Source organism: Mustela nigripes, chromosome 11 (assembly GCF_022355385.1).
Source record: "Mustela nigripes isolate SB6536 chromosome 11, MUSNIG.SB6536, whole genome shotgun sequence".
In the NCBI taxonomy this organism is placed as follows: Eukaryota; Metazoa; Chordata; class Mammalia; order Carnivora; family Mustelidae; genus Mustela; species Mustela nigripes.
The window spans coordinates 28718908-28737707 of record NC_081567.1 but is presented as its reverse complement, the minus strand read 5'-3'; the positions used below and the strand labels follow the sequence as shown (position 1 = coordinate 28737707).

At 44.0% G+C, this 18800-nt stretch overlaps 1 protein-coding gene and 1 non-coding gene across 2 annotated transcripts in view; both read left to right on the top strand.

Annotated features, from left to right (window-relative positions):
- Nucleotides 1-18800, top strand: part of SHISA9 (shisa family member 9) — a 272561-nt gene that overhangs the window by 210065 nt on the left and 43696 nt on the right. The gene's annotated exons all lie outside the window — the stretch shown is intronic.
- On the top strand, nt 10035-10141 carry LOC132027334 (U6 spliceosomal RNA). The gene has a single exon (XR_009407124.1). It is a non-coding gene; the product is annotated as a U6 spliceosomal RNA (small nuclear RNA).

Below are 18800 nucleotides of genomic sequence, written 5' to 3'. Positions count from 1 at the left end.
TTTTGGCATTTCAGTTGATTGATTTTTGCCCTCATGATAGGTCATTTTTTTCCTGCCTTTCTGCATGCCTGGTAATTTTTAAAAAATTGAACAGCATGATTCCAGGGCCCTGGGATTGAGCTCCACATCAGGCTCCTTGCTCAGCAGTGGAGTCTGCTTCTCCCTCTTCTTCTGCCCCTGCTCATGTGCTTTATCTCTCTTGCTTGCTCTCTCTCTCAAACAAACCAATTTTTAATTTTTAAAATAAGGTATAAGATAAACTTTTAAATTGTTTAATTTCAATTTTTTAATTTTTAAAATAAGGTATAAGATAAATCTTTTATCTCAGATTACTTAACCTTAAATTATTAAAGCCTATTGTCTACATATCTTTAAAACGAGTAAACTGAGCCTCAGAGAAATGAAGTGGCATACTTCAAATTGCCCAGAACCAGAACAAGAATTTAGGCAGTCAGAATTCACAGAATAAAGTCGTACTCTGTACAACTTACCACTTCTCTAGAATATCAGCTCAGTGTGCTATACATGCCGTAAGTGTGCTGAAGAAGACTTTAAGGAAGGGTGCCTCGGTGGCTCAGTCAGTTGAGTGTCTGACTTCTGCTGGGGTCATGATCTCAAGGTCCTGGGATCAAGCCCCAAGTCAAGCCCTGCATCGGACTCTGTGCTGAGGAGAGAGTCTGTTTGTCCTTCTGCCACTCCCCATGCTTGTGCTCCCTCTCTCTCTCTCAAAGAAATTTTTAAAAATCAGGGAGTACATATATGAATTTATTCTAACTTTAATAATTTATTAGCAAAATACAACTAGTACATCAAATCTGCAATTTTATAGGTGCTACTGGAATGAAGAGTGAATGTTAGAATGAAGAAAAGTAGTGATATCAGACCTGAGTTTAAGAAGACTTATTTAATAAACATTATTTAATTAGCTAACTATATAATAAAGAGTGAGCAGGTTTGGTAAAAACCATGCAAGTGTCATAAATTCAGGAAAATTTCTATTAGATTCCCTATCCCATTGCATGGATGGGGAAACTGAGGCTGAGACTGGCTCAGATTCCTCTAAGCATGAGTGGTGAAGGCACTTTGCCCTGTCTTTGTTCTTTGTCTTCAGCAAGGTCACAACTCCACATAGACCATCCCTTCCCATGACAGGCAGGAAACTGGACACATTACTGTATGAAGATGGACAAGCGAAGTTCTTTCTGCTGCGAATTTATTAAGATTAATTTACTTGGGTAGTTGGAGGACCTATTGAGCACTTAAAAATGTTAATGGACAAAATTCCCAATAAATCATGTCAGCAGATATTTATAAAAACAGTGGGGAGCTTTTAAATTGGGCCCAAGAAACAGCTTTGGCCCCACGAGGTGGGCTCAGTACAGCCTTTAAAGAAAATGGCAGATATTATCTGCCACTCAGAGTCTGGAGTCTGTGATTCCCCAGCCACAGAATTCTCAGTGGGGAGTCATTCTCATAATAATAGCGATCATTTGTTAGTGCCTACTGTTTAGCAGGAGATCGTGCTAAGGATTTTATATATGCTGCCTTTGATCTTGCAAGTGTCAGTTTTATTATCTTGCATTGCATAACCCTGTGACATTCCAGGTCCTGAGGCGTGAAGGGACTTGTCCAAGATTGTGGGTTTTCTCCAAGCCTCTGTCTCAGCTGCGGCTGTCAGATTACTAATAGTGCTTTTGTGCTTCTGGGCTTCTGTTCTCATTTTTCCTTCTGCCCAGAGCATCCTCTAGTTCCCTGTCTAAGGCACTGGCCAACCGACCCTTCATGTCTCAGCTCTTTGATAAAATATTTGGTCCAGGCACATCCTTGCTTAACAGCCTCAAAACATCCCTTTTGCTGTGGGATCAGGTGTGTGCTCTTTAGCATGGCTGAGAAGGTAAGATTGGTGAGGTCTTTCCTGCTCAATTCTAGTAAAAGCTCTCTCCCCTCTCCCTACACATTTCCTATCTTTTTTTTTTTTTTTTTTTGGCTTTGCTTTTCTCCATAGCCTCAGTAACTCATATTATACACCTGTCTATTGTGCTGCCTTTTCCCCGGCTCCCCATCCTCTGGCGGGTCTTTTTGTGTCTTTTATCTATTGTTTTGTCTCCTGGCACATCCCCTGAATGTTGCAAAGCAGCTGTCAAAATGAGAACAAAGAAAATGTCATTGGATGTGAAGAGTGGAAAGCTAGTGATGATCTTCAGGAGGTGGTTCTGGGCAAGGAAGCGAGACCATGATGGAGTAAGTAGAAAAGTAGAGGAGGCAGTGGGTAGAAAACTGTATTAAGAGTCTTGTTGTTAGGAGGGTACTTTCCCATTCTTACTACTTCTGAGCATTGGCACAGTGACCCACTGTGATACTCTTTCTCTGTCTCATTTCTTAGATTTTCTGTGCTGCTCTGCTTTGATAAGACTTCTTGATCTTCCATGGCTGGTGGCTTGTCGTTTATTCAGGTCTCATTCACATGTCCTCAATAACCATGTTTTTTAGTTTCTGGACTTGATGCTTTTGACATCTTGTGACCTTGCTGGATCCCATTGGAACTGCCCATCCCATGGTTAGCCAATTCTTAGAGCCCGTATTCCCAACCACCTTTCTTATAAGGTTCTTATACCCCAGGCCACTCACTGTTCCTCTACCTTAATCCCCCACGTTTCAATACTAGACAACTTGGATAGCTCCTATGCCCCAGGCCCCACCAAAATCATTCAAAGTAACCATTCCTAAGCCTGCTTGCCTTGCCTCTTCCATTCCTACCTGTAGAAACCACAGAAACCACAGCTCTTGCTTCTCCCTCTGCCTCCTGATACATCCTGATGCTTCCCCATGTACCTCCCCACGGTGCGGTGTGCCCCCTCCTCTTGAGATCTGTGTGTGCATAAGCTGTCATTTTCAGTGATAATCATTTCCTGATCTCCTGATCTGTTGGCTTTACCATACCCGATGAATAACAAAACCTAAATTTTAAAACAATATCATCTCCCCAGAAAGCCCTTTGCTGACTACCTGAAATTCTCAATCTCAGCAAACTTGTTGGTTTCCTTCATGAAAGTACCCTAGATTGCAGTTATTTAATCTGTGTTCATTTGTCTTATTATTTGTCTTCCTGCCCCCCCCCAGATTATTTGAGGGTGTTTTAGTCAGAGAACCAGAACCAACAGGAGATACATCAGCTCTCTCTCTCTCTCTCTCTCTCTCTGTCTCATGTGTGTGTGTGATCTATCTAGTGGATGTTCCAGTTCAAAAGCCAGCAAGCTCAAGAATGAAGAAGGGCTGATTTTCAATTTGAGCCTGAAGGCAGGAAAATAACAGATGTCCCAGCCCAAGTATCAGCAGGTGAAGTCTACTTTTACTCAGCCTTCTGTTCTATTCAGGTTTTCATTTGATTGGATGAGGCCCTCCTACATTGGGGAAGGTTGATCTGCTTTATCCTGAGTTTACTGATTCACTTGTTAGTCATCCAGTAATACCTTCAGAAACACTTAGAATAATGTTTGACCAGGTGTCTGGGCATCTTGTGGTCCAGTCCAGGGGACACACATCAGAGAGCCAGATCCATGCCTGCTTTGCTTGCTATTATATCTCTGGTACCTTGCATACAGGTGGTGTTTAATTAAGCCATTTGATTGAATGCAGAAGGGTTACATAGAGACACAGGATTATTCTTTGAGAAGGGTTCTAGTTAGGTGAGGCTAGGCTGTACAACAGTGATAAGTAAACCTGGAAACTCAGCAGCTTAAAACAACAAACTCTTGTTTCTTATTTACACAACTCTATAGCATATTGGGCAGGCCACTTGTAGCTTGTGGCAATCCATCCTAACTTGTAGCCTCTAAAATTGCCACAGCAGTGGCCTGGAAGAGGCTTGCATCACTTCTGCCAACATTCTTTTGGTCAACATTTCATCACATGGTCCCAGTCTACCAGCAAAGGCGTGTGGGAAATGTAGATTTCCTCTGTGCCCAGGTGCCATGAACTGAACTGCCAATTGTCTGTCATCTGTCCATGTGACACCATGGGAGGAAAGAGGGTGTCTTTGAAGAGGCTGTCTTTGAACCACTGCCATGGAGAAAGCTGTCCAGGAAGCAGTGAGAGCTTGGAAGCAGCTCGAGATCTTGGGTTTGCTTTAGATCTCATCAGCACCAAGCTTCTCTTTTTCCCAACATCCCCTGAGAGCCTAGGAGCCCAAGATGTGAAATTAGAAAGGCATGATTCCCATCCACTTCTTCCATTGGCTGCCTCTGTGACTTTGGGCACACCACTGATCCCCTCTGAGCCCCAGATTCTTCTCCAGAAAGAGTGGGCATCAATAGGGGCCTACAGAGTTGATGTGGAACTGGCGATCCCATGGTGCGCTGCGCCTGGCACCAATGTCTTGCTCAGCGAGTGACTGTCATCCTTATAGTTGTCATTTTTATCATCTTGCTAATTACTCTGAAACCTAGTGAGGCAGAGACCCTACCTAGCCAAGTGGAAGCAGCTTCCAGGTTTTGGATTTCCAACTCCTCACATATGGTGACCTCAAGGAGGAAGTTGCACCTGGTTTGGAGAAGGGAGATACCTGTGTGGGGCTGGGCCACTTCTCTGTCTTACAGGTGCCCTGTGCCCCACATGGCTCCCAGCTCTAGTTACGAGGTCAACTGCAGTGTAGCCCTTTACCAGGGTAATAAGTTTTTAATGTAGAGCAATTAGTGAATAAGCAGTTGATTAGTTCATTATGAAAATACTGAAAACAACACCATTTGTGGTGGCAGAAGCTCTGGGAAGACAGATGCATTCCTTTTCATTTTATCAGTCAGGTCAGAGTGCCAGGGAAGTTAACATATTTTACCATAATATTAAAGCCCTTTTAACACTGAAAGGCCATTATGTGAGGGAAAAAAATTTCCCTCTCTGGGGTATTAATTAGAGAGAGAAAGCTTAAAAAAATCATAATCTCATTAAATTCCTCTCTTATAAAGCCATTTTCACAAAGAATCCTTAATGTGAAATGCGGACGGAAAAACGCAACTCTGGCTGAAGAATTTATGAAAAACGTTGAGCAGCTGATCCATCCTTTTTAAGGGAGAGAAAACAAAACAAAACAAAACAAAACGTTTTATCAGATTCCTGGCTTTGGATTTCTAAAACAATTACAAGCGGCCTGGGCCAGAAGTCAGAGAGTAATGTAGTCTTTGAGGCCCCGTCTCCAGCCTCCCCCAAAACTAATTAAGACAGATGATCCCTCTGGGTGGAAACTTACACTCTGTGTGTCCCAGCCCTGAAACACTCTCTTCTCTTGGGGGTTTCCCGAGTTGTACTGTGTCTCTGGCTGACATTATAATCTAGTTCTGAATTCTTAAACACGTACTTAAAAATATAGCCAGTTAAAATATATACTCATTGGTTCATGTATTCATCCTTGTCGTAAATATCTACTGAGCTACTGGGCGTGCCATATACCGTGCTGGGGGCAGGGGGCATAGTAGTGGATGGAGTGGTCCTGAACTTGGATGCTTCTGGTGTAATAGAGGGGCTGTATGTGAATCAACACATGTCTGAGACTGGTGAGAGATTGCAAATGGGTAGAGGTAACAGATGAGGGAGGGAGGCAGTGCCCAGAGAGCGAGTAACAGGGCGTAATGTGGACAGAGAGGGTCAGGCAAGGCTCCCCATGCAGCGGACACGCAGAAAGGGAGGGGGTTTTACCAGATTGGGCTGAGTGGATGAATGGGTCCTTCTTTGATGAAGAAGAAGGATTTGCAAAGGTCCTGCTCAAGGAGAGAAAAAAAAACAAAGGATATCTGGGGAGAGGGAAAGAGGCCAGGTGGCTGAGAGACGGAGCAGGGGGGACGTGGGACAGATGGGTGTAGCTGTGCAGGACTGTCCCCTTTACCCTAAGAGACTGGAAAATCACTGGAGCATTGCAGAAAGTGACATCATTTTACAAATATGTGTACACACAGACACGTACAGTACAGTAAATAAAGATGCATCATTAACTACGTGATGTTGAATTGCTTTCTCTCTCTGATCCGTTCCACGTGGATTAAATGAGGCTAATCATGGGACTCATGTCTAGTTTTGCGGTAGCTGTTATATGAAGGAATCCAAGTGTAGCTGCTTCCCCTAGTGGTTGGGATGCTGTATGTTGGAAACTTTTCTCTTTCTTGACTTCTTCCTTCCTTCCTTCCTTCTCCCTCCCTTGTTCTCTCCATTCTTCTGCCTTCATCAAGTTAAAATACTCTGCTTCTTTTAACTCCTAGGACACTCAAGTCTATTTAAAAACAAAACAAAGCACTTACTGTACTTATTAACTCGATTCATCAGTGAGTCCGAACTGGGCACTAACCTTATGCCTGGCTCTGCAGAGATGACCAGGTCGTGGAAAGTCCCCACTCCCAACCCCTGTGTGTCTGCACGGCCGGAAGCGCCTAAGAAGCCCTTACTTAAGCAAACAGGTGGCCTTAGGAACAGACGGCTGCCTGGGAGCCAGGTAACCCGCTGATTGCTCTTTCTTGGGGGAATTTGTTATGGAACGTGGCCATTAGTCACAGCATTGAATCACCGTGCGGATCCACTCTGAAGAGGCACAATCATCTTGATTATGGTTTTGACTCTCTTCCCTTCTTGTGGCACCATCCATGGCCCCTCGGGGGCCCCCTCTTCTTTTGTGAAATAATAGTGAGAACACCATCCTTTGGCCACCACCTTCGTGCTGGCGAGAACGGCAATCATTCAGTCTACCAGCGACAATCTGAGCCTGTTTTTTTCTCCTGCCTGTTGAGGCTCATAGAAAAGTGTTAAAAAACAATCATATGACTTAATCACAATTCGCTTATCCTGATGGTTTCTTTTTCTTCTTTTCTTTTCTTTTTTTTTTTTTTTTTCCTCTTTTTGGTAAATAATCTTGATGTAAATTCCTGGTGGGCCACGAGAGAGGAGGCGGGTTTTAATGAACGGGTGATGAAATGGAAATATTTTGAAATGCTGAAAAATGTATTTTGCTTGTCACCTAATTACTTATCTGCTGCCTAATGGCACATTCCATAATATCTTACTTCCCGATCTGTTCATCTGGCAATAAAAATTCTTCCTTGTGATTGCCATGTGCTCCCAAGTAAAGACCGGTGCATTAGCAACCAAACACATAACGATGCTTTAATGACCCGAGAATGTCTTTTGTTTCTGGGATGGAGAACGGGTTTCCTTATTTCACTGAAAATTCATTTTCCTCTCCAAGTGAGTATTATTTGAGAGGGAACTGTTGTCAGTCAAGAGAGGATCACACACACACACACACACACACACACACACACACACCAGTCCAGAAACAAAAGGCTGTTAAATTAGCACCAGCATTTTTGGTTACTTTTATTTTTTTTTTTTAAGATTTTATTTATTTATTTGACAGACAGAAATCACAAGTAGGCAGACAGGCAGGCGGGGGAAGAGGGAAGCAGGCTCCCCGCTGAGCAGAGAGTCCGATGCGGGGCTCAATCCCAGGACCCTGGGACCATGATCTGAGCCGAAAGCAGAGGCTTAACCCACTGAGCCACCCAGGCGCCCCTGTTACTTTTATTTTAACAAGGCAACCTAAGCACACAGTAGTGTTGACTGCATCCCCAAATAACAAAAAAATTTGTATATATCGACAATTTATTTTGGAAACCATGCTATGGGAATGGCGAGCACATGTGTATACCACACACAAATATTCACCCCCCATTAGCATTTTCATACGTACAGATCCAGTTTATCCTGTATGTCTCATGTTTCACCCCCTGTGCTGCACAGTTGCGTGTAAAAGACCGGAAGACATTGCTTCCGCCTTCACAGAAGTCACTGTCTAGATAGCTGTTCTCAACATCGAGCAACTTTGCTGTCCTGTCTCTTGCTCCTCACCCCAGGGACAGTGGGTAAGGTCTGGAGACATTTTTGTCACAACTTTGGGGGGATGTTCTCCTGACATGTGGTGGATAGAGGCCAGGACCGCTGATAAACGTCCTACAATGCACAGGACAGTCCCTGCTCAAAGAATGATCCAGCCCAAGGTGTCAGCTATGCCAAGAAAATGTGGTCTAGCATAAAAGGTAAATAAAATACTCAGCAATTACACTAGAGTCCGATAAGTGGATTCTATGCCAGAGGAAACTTAGAAGGCTGCCTGAACAAAGGGTACTTGACCCTGCTTAGGAGTTCAGGGAGGACTTCTTGGAGGAGGTGGTTACTATACTGAGTCTTGAAAGGAGAAAAGACATGGACTAGAAAAGGAAATGGGAAGAAGATATTCTGGAAAAGACCATACTGACTGGGAAGACAGAGTCATGGCAGAGCCCACAGGCTGGCTCATGGTGTGGCCTTAAATATGTCATGTCACCTCCCTGGGCCTTTCCCGTCCACCATAAAATGAGAGATTGAAGTAGGTGATTTCCAAAGTCCTTTCTACCTCCATGTTTATGATTCTGTGCCTCTAGCTTGCTTCTATTTGCAAAATGAAGTATTTTATTTTTGTTGTTTTCATGGTGGGGTCTTCTCATGAGACCATGCCCAGCCTCCTGTTTGTTTACCAATAAGAAATGACTTCTTCTGGGCTCAGCTTTGTGCTGGATCCTGAGAACAGAGGTATTCCTCCTCCTCATTCTCCTCCTCATGCAACTGAAAATCTAAACCCCAAATTTGCTCATAGAAGCTCCCCTCCATCATCGTCATGATCCTTGAGCATCCCCTGGGAGTTGAAGCACTGGGAGTCCGTTGGTGCCTTTCTTTTTCCTTGGGCGGTGGTCCTAGGAGAGACGGTGGTGACCTGCTTTAGAGCAGGGGGGTGTGGAAATAGAACTAGGGCAGAGATGGAGACCATGAAATTCGAGAGATGTTTATAAGAAAGATATAACAGGACTCAGTCAGTCATTGGGGCTGTGGGGGATGAGATGGTGGTGTCCAGGTGGAAGCCTGGGGCTTTGACCTGAGCGGTGGGTGTGTGGTGTGCTCTTGGAAGATTCAAGGCATAGAAAGAAGCAGGCTTCATATGAAAATGGTGCTCCAGAACCTTCTGTCTCTCTGGTAATAGAGCCAGGGAGGCCCATGGGAATGGGAGTAGATTCCCTTAATCTCTGTAGATGGAGGCAGCTCTGAGATAGGAAAACGATGAAGACCCCTCCAAAGGGAAGAAAGTTGCATTACGCCCCCCATCTTCCTTGGCTTCCTGACATTTATAACAGATCTTGACCAGGCCACAGGAAATCCATGACTGGGTCCTGGTACTCAGCCAGGGAGTGGGGGCACCCAAAAGGACTCAGATTTGGAGCAAAATAATCTGAGCTCGGGTTCCAGATCTTTTGGTGGGATTCTCTCTCTCAGGACTCCACTTCTCCCCATTCCCAAAGGGTGGTGATTTTTCCCATGTCCAGGGATGCTGTGAGGAGTAGGGGCTAAAAGTACTTTGGAGGCTGGAAGGTTCTGGGCTTTGGGTGGGACATACCCAGCCTGAGTCTCTGAGGTGGGCTAAGACCCAGGCTCACGCACGGTCATCCCCAGCCAGGCAGAAGGTGAGGGTTCTCTGGGACCCATGAGGGAGGAGGGGCTGCTCTCCAGTAACTTAGCAAGGAACTCTCCAGCTAGCCTGAAAGGGACTTGGGATAGTTCCAGTGTTTCTCAGCAGGGCTCTGGCAGCATGGCGGGTGGGATGAATCCCTGTATGGGACCCCACACCCCACGGGGCATTCAGCACCATGCCAGAGGTATCCCTTTATCATTGGACCAGTAGAAAATGGCCTCTCTCCTAGACTTGCTTATCTTTCCAAGGGTGGGCAGCGTGGCCTCACTCTGGTTGGAACATCATGTATAAGGACACCAAGCAAGAGGGAGCAACCAGCTGGGCCCAAATCATATCACTGTCAGGTGCATAACTGGGATTTGACTAGAGGTATATTCCTATGCTCAGTCTCTCTGACTGTAACTATACATGTATGTCTAGATACACAGTATATAAAAAATACATTTATGTAATATATTTATATATGTTTAATTTTTATATTTATAACTTGTATACTTTTGTGCTCACTTCGGCAGCACATATACTAAAATTGGAACGATACAGAGAAGATTAGCATGGCCCCTGCACAAGGATAACTTGTATACTTTTGTTTTTATTATGTTATATGTTATCTAATATATAATGTTATATATATTATGTATTATATAATTTACAAAGTATGTTTATGTATTTGTTTATATATCTGTTTATTTATAACTCATATATGTTATAAAATATAAAATATTCAAGCATTGCAAATTAATATATAGTATATAAGTTCTATATAATTATAATTTATAACAGATATATAACTTATATAATATATAATTTACATTTATTTATATAATATAGTATTACATAGTATAGTATATTATATATAGTATATATAATATATATAGCATAGTATATATATTATATAGTATAGTATATAATATATATTATATATTACATATAAGATATAAATCATACCATATTATATAAGTTACAAAGTATGTTTATGCATTTGTTTATATTTATTTACATATTTATAACACATATATTTTTATATTTATAAAATATTTATATTATATATTATATATTTACATTCTTTTATTTTTATAATGTGTTTGTATTTATAGATTCATGTTTGTTTATATATAATGTTTATGTTTATAATTTAGCTTAGGCTCTGCTTCATGTTCATATGTGGCCTGCTGTTAAAAACTCATGTTGGCCGGGACGCCTGGGTGGCTCAGCGTGTTAAAGCCTCTGCCTTCGGCCCAGGTCATGATCCCAGGACCCTGGGATTGAGCCCCGCATCGGGCTCTCTGCTCAGTGCAGAGCCTGCTTCTCTCTCTCTCTTTCTCTGCCTGCCTCTCTGCTACTTGTGTTCTCTGTCAAATAAATAAATAAAATCTTTGAAAAAAAAAAAAAACTCATGTTGGCCAATTTCCTTCCTCCACTTCCTCCACCTCCCCGCTTGTGCCTATCACTGCATCTCAATTCAGAGGGGCTGACCCCGTATCCAGGCATATTTGTGGCCCCAGCCTGTCCTGCTCTTGTCACCTGGGCTGCCACGTGGCCCACATGAGGCACATGGCCGTCCTTACACGGGCAGAGGTGCCCATCTTCTTCTTGGTCTCTGGTCATACAGTCCATGCCAGGTTTGCTCATGTGCCTGTTTGTTGCCCTGACCCCAGGGTCTGTCTAGAGTCTCACAGTCTCCCTTCAGGACTCAGATTGCAACCGGTACCGTCTGTGTTTGCTGGTCTTATGCCCGCCGGGGCCAAATGCTACTCAGAGACTCAGGGGTGCCTAGACCCTGGCAGCCAGACTGGCTCACCAACGTGGACTCACACCAGGGGTTCTGAAATTAGCCTGGGATTGGCCCCCTCCTACTGACAGAGCTAGCGGTGCTAGTTACATCTCTTAGGTGGCTTTTGACTCACCACTGTTTTGTTTTGTTTTTTTTTTTTTCACAAATGAAATATAATCGCAGGCTTATTGTTATATTATAACTTCACCTGGAGGAGTGGGTGGTCAGGTGGGCTGAGGCTCAAGACAGATAATGGCCTTAGAGGGCTGCCGTTCTGGGATCACCCACATCTCTTCTCCCTGTTTTTAATTTCTTTTTGAGACAATAACTAAGCCATGCTGTTGACACGGTGCTATTCATCCCTGTGGTTACTCTGAGGCTGGGGAGAATTCACAACTCCAATTCTAGACTGTGCCAGCCTTTGATCTTTGAGGACCGGGGGCTGGGAGCCTTCTCATTGGCTGCCTGGGGGAAAACCAGGTTCTTTCTGCATTTCTTATTCCCTTCTCCACCACCAGCTGGAAATCTCTCTGATCAGGGGCCAACTCTTGATATGCTTGGAGATCTGAGTGGCAGAGATCCATATTTTGTTTCCACCATGAGCAGCATATAGGACCCTGTTCCCAGGAATCCATGCCAACAACAGCTCACTGACTTCCTCTCTTGCCTAGCCTCTTCCTCTCTTGTGGCCCAGAATTCCTCTTATCTTCTGGACCAGAGATGGAATAAGCAAAAGCTCAGCAAATGCCTGTCCTTATCAGGACAAGTTCAAAAACCCGGAATCTGAATCTTTGGTGGTCTGGTTGTCTCAACTCTCCACTGAGTCTCTGACTGTGCTATGGCTGTCTTCCTAGTAGGGAAAGGTCACTGTATTAGAAGAAGGATGGAGTGGGGGGAACAGAGCAGTTAACTCTTCATAATATCCCCCAACATATGAATTGGGCACAACTAGTACCCAATACTTTTCTTTAAAAAACTGACATAATTTGTGTATGAACTCATATGATTTCCTTTTGCCTGCTCTCTGTCTTTCCCACTAAACCATGAGCTCCCAGAGGGAGGAACAAGGTCCATTTTCTCATTGATGTATTCCCAATGCCTGGGATGGTGCCTTGTGCATAGAGGCGCTCCAAAAATATCTACTGTTTGGGTGAATGAATGTGATCAGATCTATTCTGAGGTTCTAGAGGGACAAAGAGATTCTTGAAGAACAAATGGAAGCGTAGAGAAGAGAACTGGGGTATTTTATTCTCAAGTTTCTCAGAGCATCTCTTCCACCCACGGGCTTGGTAGAAGTTGGGTGAGGTGTGCCTGGTGAGAGAAGCAGTCTAGAATTCTGGAGAGTTGACGCTCATCCTGGCAGTAATACATATTTGCTGAGTGATGATGGCCAAGCCTACCCCCTTTTTAGGTCTTGTTTTTGGTTTTGTTTTTCTGTTTTGTTTTTCATCTGTAAAACTTTTGAAGGGACCTGGTAGAGTCTTCGAGGTATGCTGTTCCACAGTCTTCTGAGGAAGCTTCTGCCTCCTGTCTTGGGCCTCACGCTTACAAGCTGCTTCCTCCAATCTCTCTGGGCTCCTGACACAGCAGATGGAGCTGGTGCCCGCCCACGGCTGACAGATGAGCCTCATTTACAGCCCTCAACATTTAACCACTTGGCTATTTGGCAGAGTCATCTAGCTCTGAGACACTGGGGGAGCCCTCCTTGTCCTGAGCAACAGAGACACCTTCCCACTCTCATGCCTTTGTCTCTGCCAGGGACCTGGGAATGTGGAACCTAGAAGCCAGCCTCTGACCACTGGTCAAATATCAAAGACATATTTGAGCCCAGCAGTATTGCCCAGAGACAAGAAGATGATGAGACAGTGTCTCAGACAAATGCTAGCTAGCTTGACCGATTTCCAGGTCACAGAAATTTGGAGCAGGGTTAGAGGACACCTAATCTCAGACACAGCCTGTCCATAGACTAATCTGTGTTCCCAGTATAAAAAAAGATGAACTGATCAGATGAGATCCCCAACAACCAAATGTTTGGGAATGGCAAACAGACTGAGCCATCCTTATGGGTAGAGAATTACCAACAGGGCACAGAGCACTATGTAGAATGCAAAATTCCACACCTCAGGAGGCAGGTTTGGGCAAACAGTCTCCTTTTCAGATGCAAACTTATTTTTGCTGTAGGAGACACCTGTTGGAGTCATAGAGTCAATCAGGATAATGTCTGGAAGCTTGTAGGCAGTGCTCATTCACCATCTTTTTCATCCAGATACATGTCCTGGGTAGTTTCCGTGGGCCAGCCATTGTGCTGGGTGTGGCATTAAACCAGTAAGCAGGTCAGATTTGGTCACTGCACATTTAGTGGAGAACGTGGTATCAGTTAAATAACCATTCAAGGAAATGTAATTTTTTTTAAAGATTTTATTTATTTATTTGACAGAGAGAAATCACAGGTAAGCAGAGAGGCAGGCAGAGAGAGGAGGAAGCAGGCTTCTCGCCAAGCAGAGAGCCCGATGTAGGGCTCGATCCCAGGACCCTGGGATCATGACCCGAGCCGAAGGCAGAGGCTTTAACCCACTGAGCCACCCAGGCGCCCTCAAAGAAATCTATTTTTATGAGCTGTAATTCTAGATAGAAAGGATAAGGTTATTATTATTGTTAGTATCATCACCATTACTCTTATCAGAGGGACAGACTTATATAGAGGAGGAGGCTCAAGAAAGCGTTCCCTAAAAAAATTAGATATAAGCAGAATCCAAAACGAAGAACTGGAAATCAGAAGAGAGAACATTCTAAACAAAAGGGAAGAATATGTGTAAGAAGGTCCTGATGAGGGCCAGTGCAGCCGAGAGTGGCAGAAAGCCAGTCGCTGGCTTGGTGGGCAGCTGCAGGTCGTGCATGACCTCCTTGTATGTGGTGTGGATTTTGAGTTTACCCAAAAGTGCAGTGGGAATTGATTAAAGGATTTCAAGCAGGGGGTGATGTGATTGCATGTGTAAAGACTGCCCAGACTTGCGAGTGGTTAATGGACCAGAAGGGCTGGGGGAAGGAAATGAGGCATCTCAGTAGGAGGACCCAGGTAGAAGACAATGGTGGTTTGGTCGAGAGAAGGGGCGGTGAACATGGAGTGGGGGCGGTGGAAGATTTGTGAAATATTTTGAAGGGAGAATCAAAAAGACACAACCTTTAAAACTCCCTGGAGATGCGGGTTGGGAAGCATATTTCGTGTAGAATTACCCTGAGGGAACCAGCAAGGAGGAATGGCCATTAAGTGGGAGTTCAACAAAATCTTTGCCCCAAGCTCTGAGTTGTAAGTATGGTGTGTAATTGCCATGGGGCTGTTAGGGGTTTGGGATAGAGATGCAAGAAACTTCACCAGGAGCGGTGGAGACTGGAAACTGTGTAGTGGTGGGGCATCCAGCAAGCTCAGAGAGAACATGTCAAAAATGATTCAATCTGAGACATCGGGAGTTATAATTCATCCAAAGGTAAAAGGTTTCCCACCTGACTTGGCTCTAGTATCTCCAATTTGTTTACCCCTAGGGGTTCATTTTAAGCCAGATGTATCTTTTTAAAGATTTATGTATTTATTTGGGGGGGGAGGGGCAGAGGGAAAAGGAGAGAGAGGGAGAATCTCAAGCAGACTCCCTGTTGAGCTCAGAACCCAACATGGGGCTCAATCCCACGACCCTAAGATCATGACCTGAGTCAAAATCAAAAGTTGGACACTTTTTTTTTTTTAAGATTTTATTTGTTTATTTGACAGAGAGAGAGAGAGAGAGAGAGCGCGCGCACAAGCAGGGGGAGAGGCAGGCAGAGGGAGAAGCAGACTACCCACTGAGAAAGGATTCCAACATGGGAGTCAATTCTAGGACCCTGGGATCATGACCTGAGTGGAAGGTAGATGCTGAACCGACTGAGAGACCCAGGCATCCAAGAGTCAGACACTTAACCAACTGAGCCATGCAGGTGCCCCATTTTCACCAAATATTTTTGAGGATGGGCACTCCTTATGAAATAACTATTATTATTGAGAAAAGAGAGGGTCAGGGAGATGAAGTCACCTATCTAACATCCCACAGCCGGAAGTCAAAGACCAGAGCTCCCTATACAAAACCTTCTTCTTCCCTCCCAGTTTAGAAATATTTAGCTGAAAGAAGATCCCTCCATTCCTTGTTGGTTCTGTGTCCACACCCCTTGCCTTGTCCCCTTGTTTCTCCCTGAATCTCAGCCTATCCTCTACTGGTGATAGTGACAGAGTCACTGAGTCAAAGTGTGAGAACCCCATTTTTCTTCTCCTCACCCCAGCTGTAGCAAATGTTGGGGACTGAACATTCAGTTTCATCTGATTTCCCATGAAGTTAGAAATGGATGTTATTTTAAAGAAATGCAAATTTCATATTTTCACATCTACACACTAAGCTGTTTTTGATGTGTTGTTGTGTACTGAATCACCCCACAACTCAGCAGCTTGGAAAAAAAAAAAAAACATGTTATTGTCACCCATAGTTCTAGAGGTTGACTCTGCCCAGCTGGTCGGTACTCATTCCGGGTCTCTTATGTAGTCGCGTTCAGATGGTGGCTGAGGCAGATGTCATCTTGAACTTTCTTTCCTCACATATCTGGCAATTGATTCTGCCTGCCTCCTGGAGCCTTGGCTGGAACTGTCAGCTCAAACATCCACACACGGCCCCTGTAGGTAGCCTGGGCTTCCTCACAGCATGGCGGCTGAGTTCCGAGAGCTGGCATCCCAAGAAAGCAAGCAGAATTGCCTGGCATTTTGTGATCCAGTCATGGAATTCACAGAGCATAACTTCTGCCGGACTCGGTTGGCAGGAGCAAACACAAAGATCTGTGAGGCTTCAGCAGTAGGGAATACAACACAGATACCCCACTGGATGGAAGAAGTGTCAACATTGTATTATAAAAAGAACAAACGGACTGGGGAGATACTGTAGTGACCACCTTGGGAAATGTAACCTGCCACAGGTAATAGGAAGTGAAGAGTGAAAGGAAACACATTAGTTGAAAGTGCCCACATTGTGTGTGTGTGTGTGTGTGTGTGTGTCTACTTGCAACTGAACATTTTCACCACAATGTATTTCTTGGCTGGTTGCAAACACTTTCATTGCAACAGAATTCATGGCTAGTGCCATAAGGGAAGACAGAGTAAAAAGACAGAACTCTTCCCCATGTAGTTGCTGCTCCAGCTGCTCTGAGTTTGTTATGGTTCCCTAAAAACTACACAATGCTTTTCTGTCATTCTTCACCTTTGTTCTTAGAGGAATGATCTCCAGTGGAGAGCTTGCAGATTCTAAGAAGCCTACCTTCAGTCCTCCAGATAAAATTAAGTCTCTATGAAGTTCCTCGTCTACATTTCAACAACTGTGCTTTTCTTTTTGGAAGAAAGCTCTTTGGTTCTTTTTGCATAAATACCTGTTCTTATTTCATGTATGCAACAGCCTTCATCTCTCTGAGAATATTAATTGCATTTATTTTAAAGTCCTGACCTAATGGTTCTGTTCTTTCTATATCCTTGGATTTACATTATTCTACTTTTCGAGATTATCTTTTCTATTTCATAGTGTTGGTGTTTCCGTGGGTTAGGTGTGTCTGGATCTGGATTGGGTACTCATCTTTGTGGCTAAGATTCCTTGTTAGATTGTCTACTGGGTTTCTTAGCACTGTCTTTCTGGGGAAGGGAAGGACAGGGCCTGTGGTTACTTGCAGTTCCCCAGCTCTGAAGAAGAGGGGCTGAGGAAAGAGGGGGATGTATCCCTCAATGGAATGCTTAGGCAGTTGGTCTTCTGGGTGGCAATGATTCTTCCTGGGCACCTCCGCCATCTACTTTGCATATCACTCTGTCTGTCTGACCTAAGATTTCTCAGTCATGCTGGATGCCTCGCTAAACTGAGAAGCCCGAGGCTTGGGTTCTACTTCCCTAGCAACTTCCTTTGCAGCACAAGACTAGTAACTTGTCAGTGTCCTCACCGCCTCCTGTTTCCATTACTGCTGGGATGCTTGAACCCATCTTCCGCAGCTCTCTCCTCCGGTTTGGATGCTGCCCCGTGGATTCCTTTTTTAATCTAATCCCATTTTGGCCCCACATTTCAGAGATTCCTCAGACTTTCTGCTCTGCCAGCAGAACTTTGTGTTGCTAAGCAGGGTAATGTCTTTACATATTTTTAAAAAATTATTTAAATTTACTTTATAATTTATATACAGCAAAATTGATTCTTTTTGGTGAACAGTTCTGTGAATTTTGATAAATGTGTGGAGTCGTGTCATCATTACCACAGTCAAGACCCACGATGGCTCTATCTTCCTACCTCACCTCCAGATTCCTTGGACTGTCCCTTTGGAGCCAACTCGGCATCTCACAACCACAGACCTGTTTTCTGTCCCCATAGTTTTGCCTTTTCTAAAATGTCATATACATGGAATTCTATAGTATCTGGCATTTTGAGTCTGCCTTCTTTCACTTAGCGTAATGTGCATATTAAAAAAAATCTCTTGCTTTCTCCTTCTCAGTGCTAGTCCATTGCATGGATGTAGCTTGTGTATCAGATCACCAGCTGAAGGACATTTGGTTTATTCTAAATTTGGGGCGATTATGAATGAATCCACTTGAAACATCACAAGGTTTTTGTGTGCGCGTAAGTTTTCATTTCTTTTGATTAAATACCTAGGAGTGGGATTGTAGAGTCTGATTCTCAGTATTTGTTTCACTTTTTATTTTTTCAAATATTCTTTTTTTATTTTATTTTTTATTTATTTTTTATTTTTTTAAAGATTTTATTTATTTATTTGTCATAGAGAGAGAAGCGAGAGCAAGCACAGGCAGACAGAGTGGCAGGCAGAGGCAGAGGGAGAAGCAGGCTCCCCGCCAAGCAAGGAGCCCGATATGGGACTCGATCCCAGGACGCTGGGATCATGACCTGAGCCGAAGGCAGCCGCTCAACAAACTGAGCCACCCAGGCGTCCCTCAAATATTCTTTTTTTAAATTTAATTTTATTTTTTCAGTGTTCCAAGATTCATTGTTTATGTACCACAACCAGTGCTCCATGCAATATGTGCCCTCCACAATACCCACCACCAGGGCCTCCCAACCTCTCACCAGTGTTTAACTTTTTATTTTTTTTTCTTAAAGATTTTATTTATTTATTTATTTATTTATTTGTCAGAGAGAGAGAGAGGGAGAACACAAGCAGGCAGAGCGTCAGGCAGAGGCAGAGAGAGGAGTAGGCTCCCCACTGAGCAAGGAGCCCGATGAGGGACTCGATCCCAGGACCCTGCATCATGACCTGAGCTGAAGGCAGCGGCTTAACCAACTGAGCCACCCAGGCGTCCCCAGTGTTTAACTTTTTTTTTTTTTTTTAAGATTTTATTTATTTATTTGACAGAGAGAAATCACAAGCAGATGGAGAGGCAGGCAGAGAGAGAGAGAGAGAGGGAAGCAGGCTCCCTGCCAAGCAGAGAGCTCGATGCGGGAC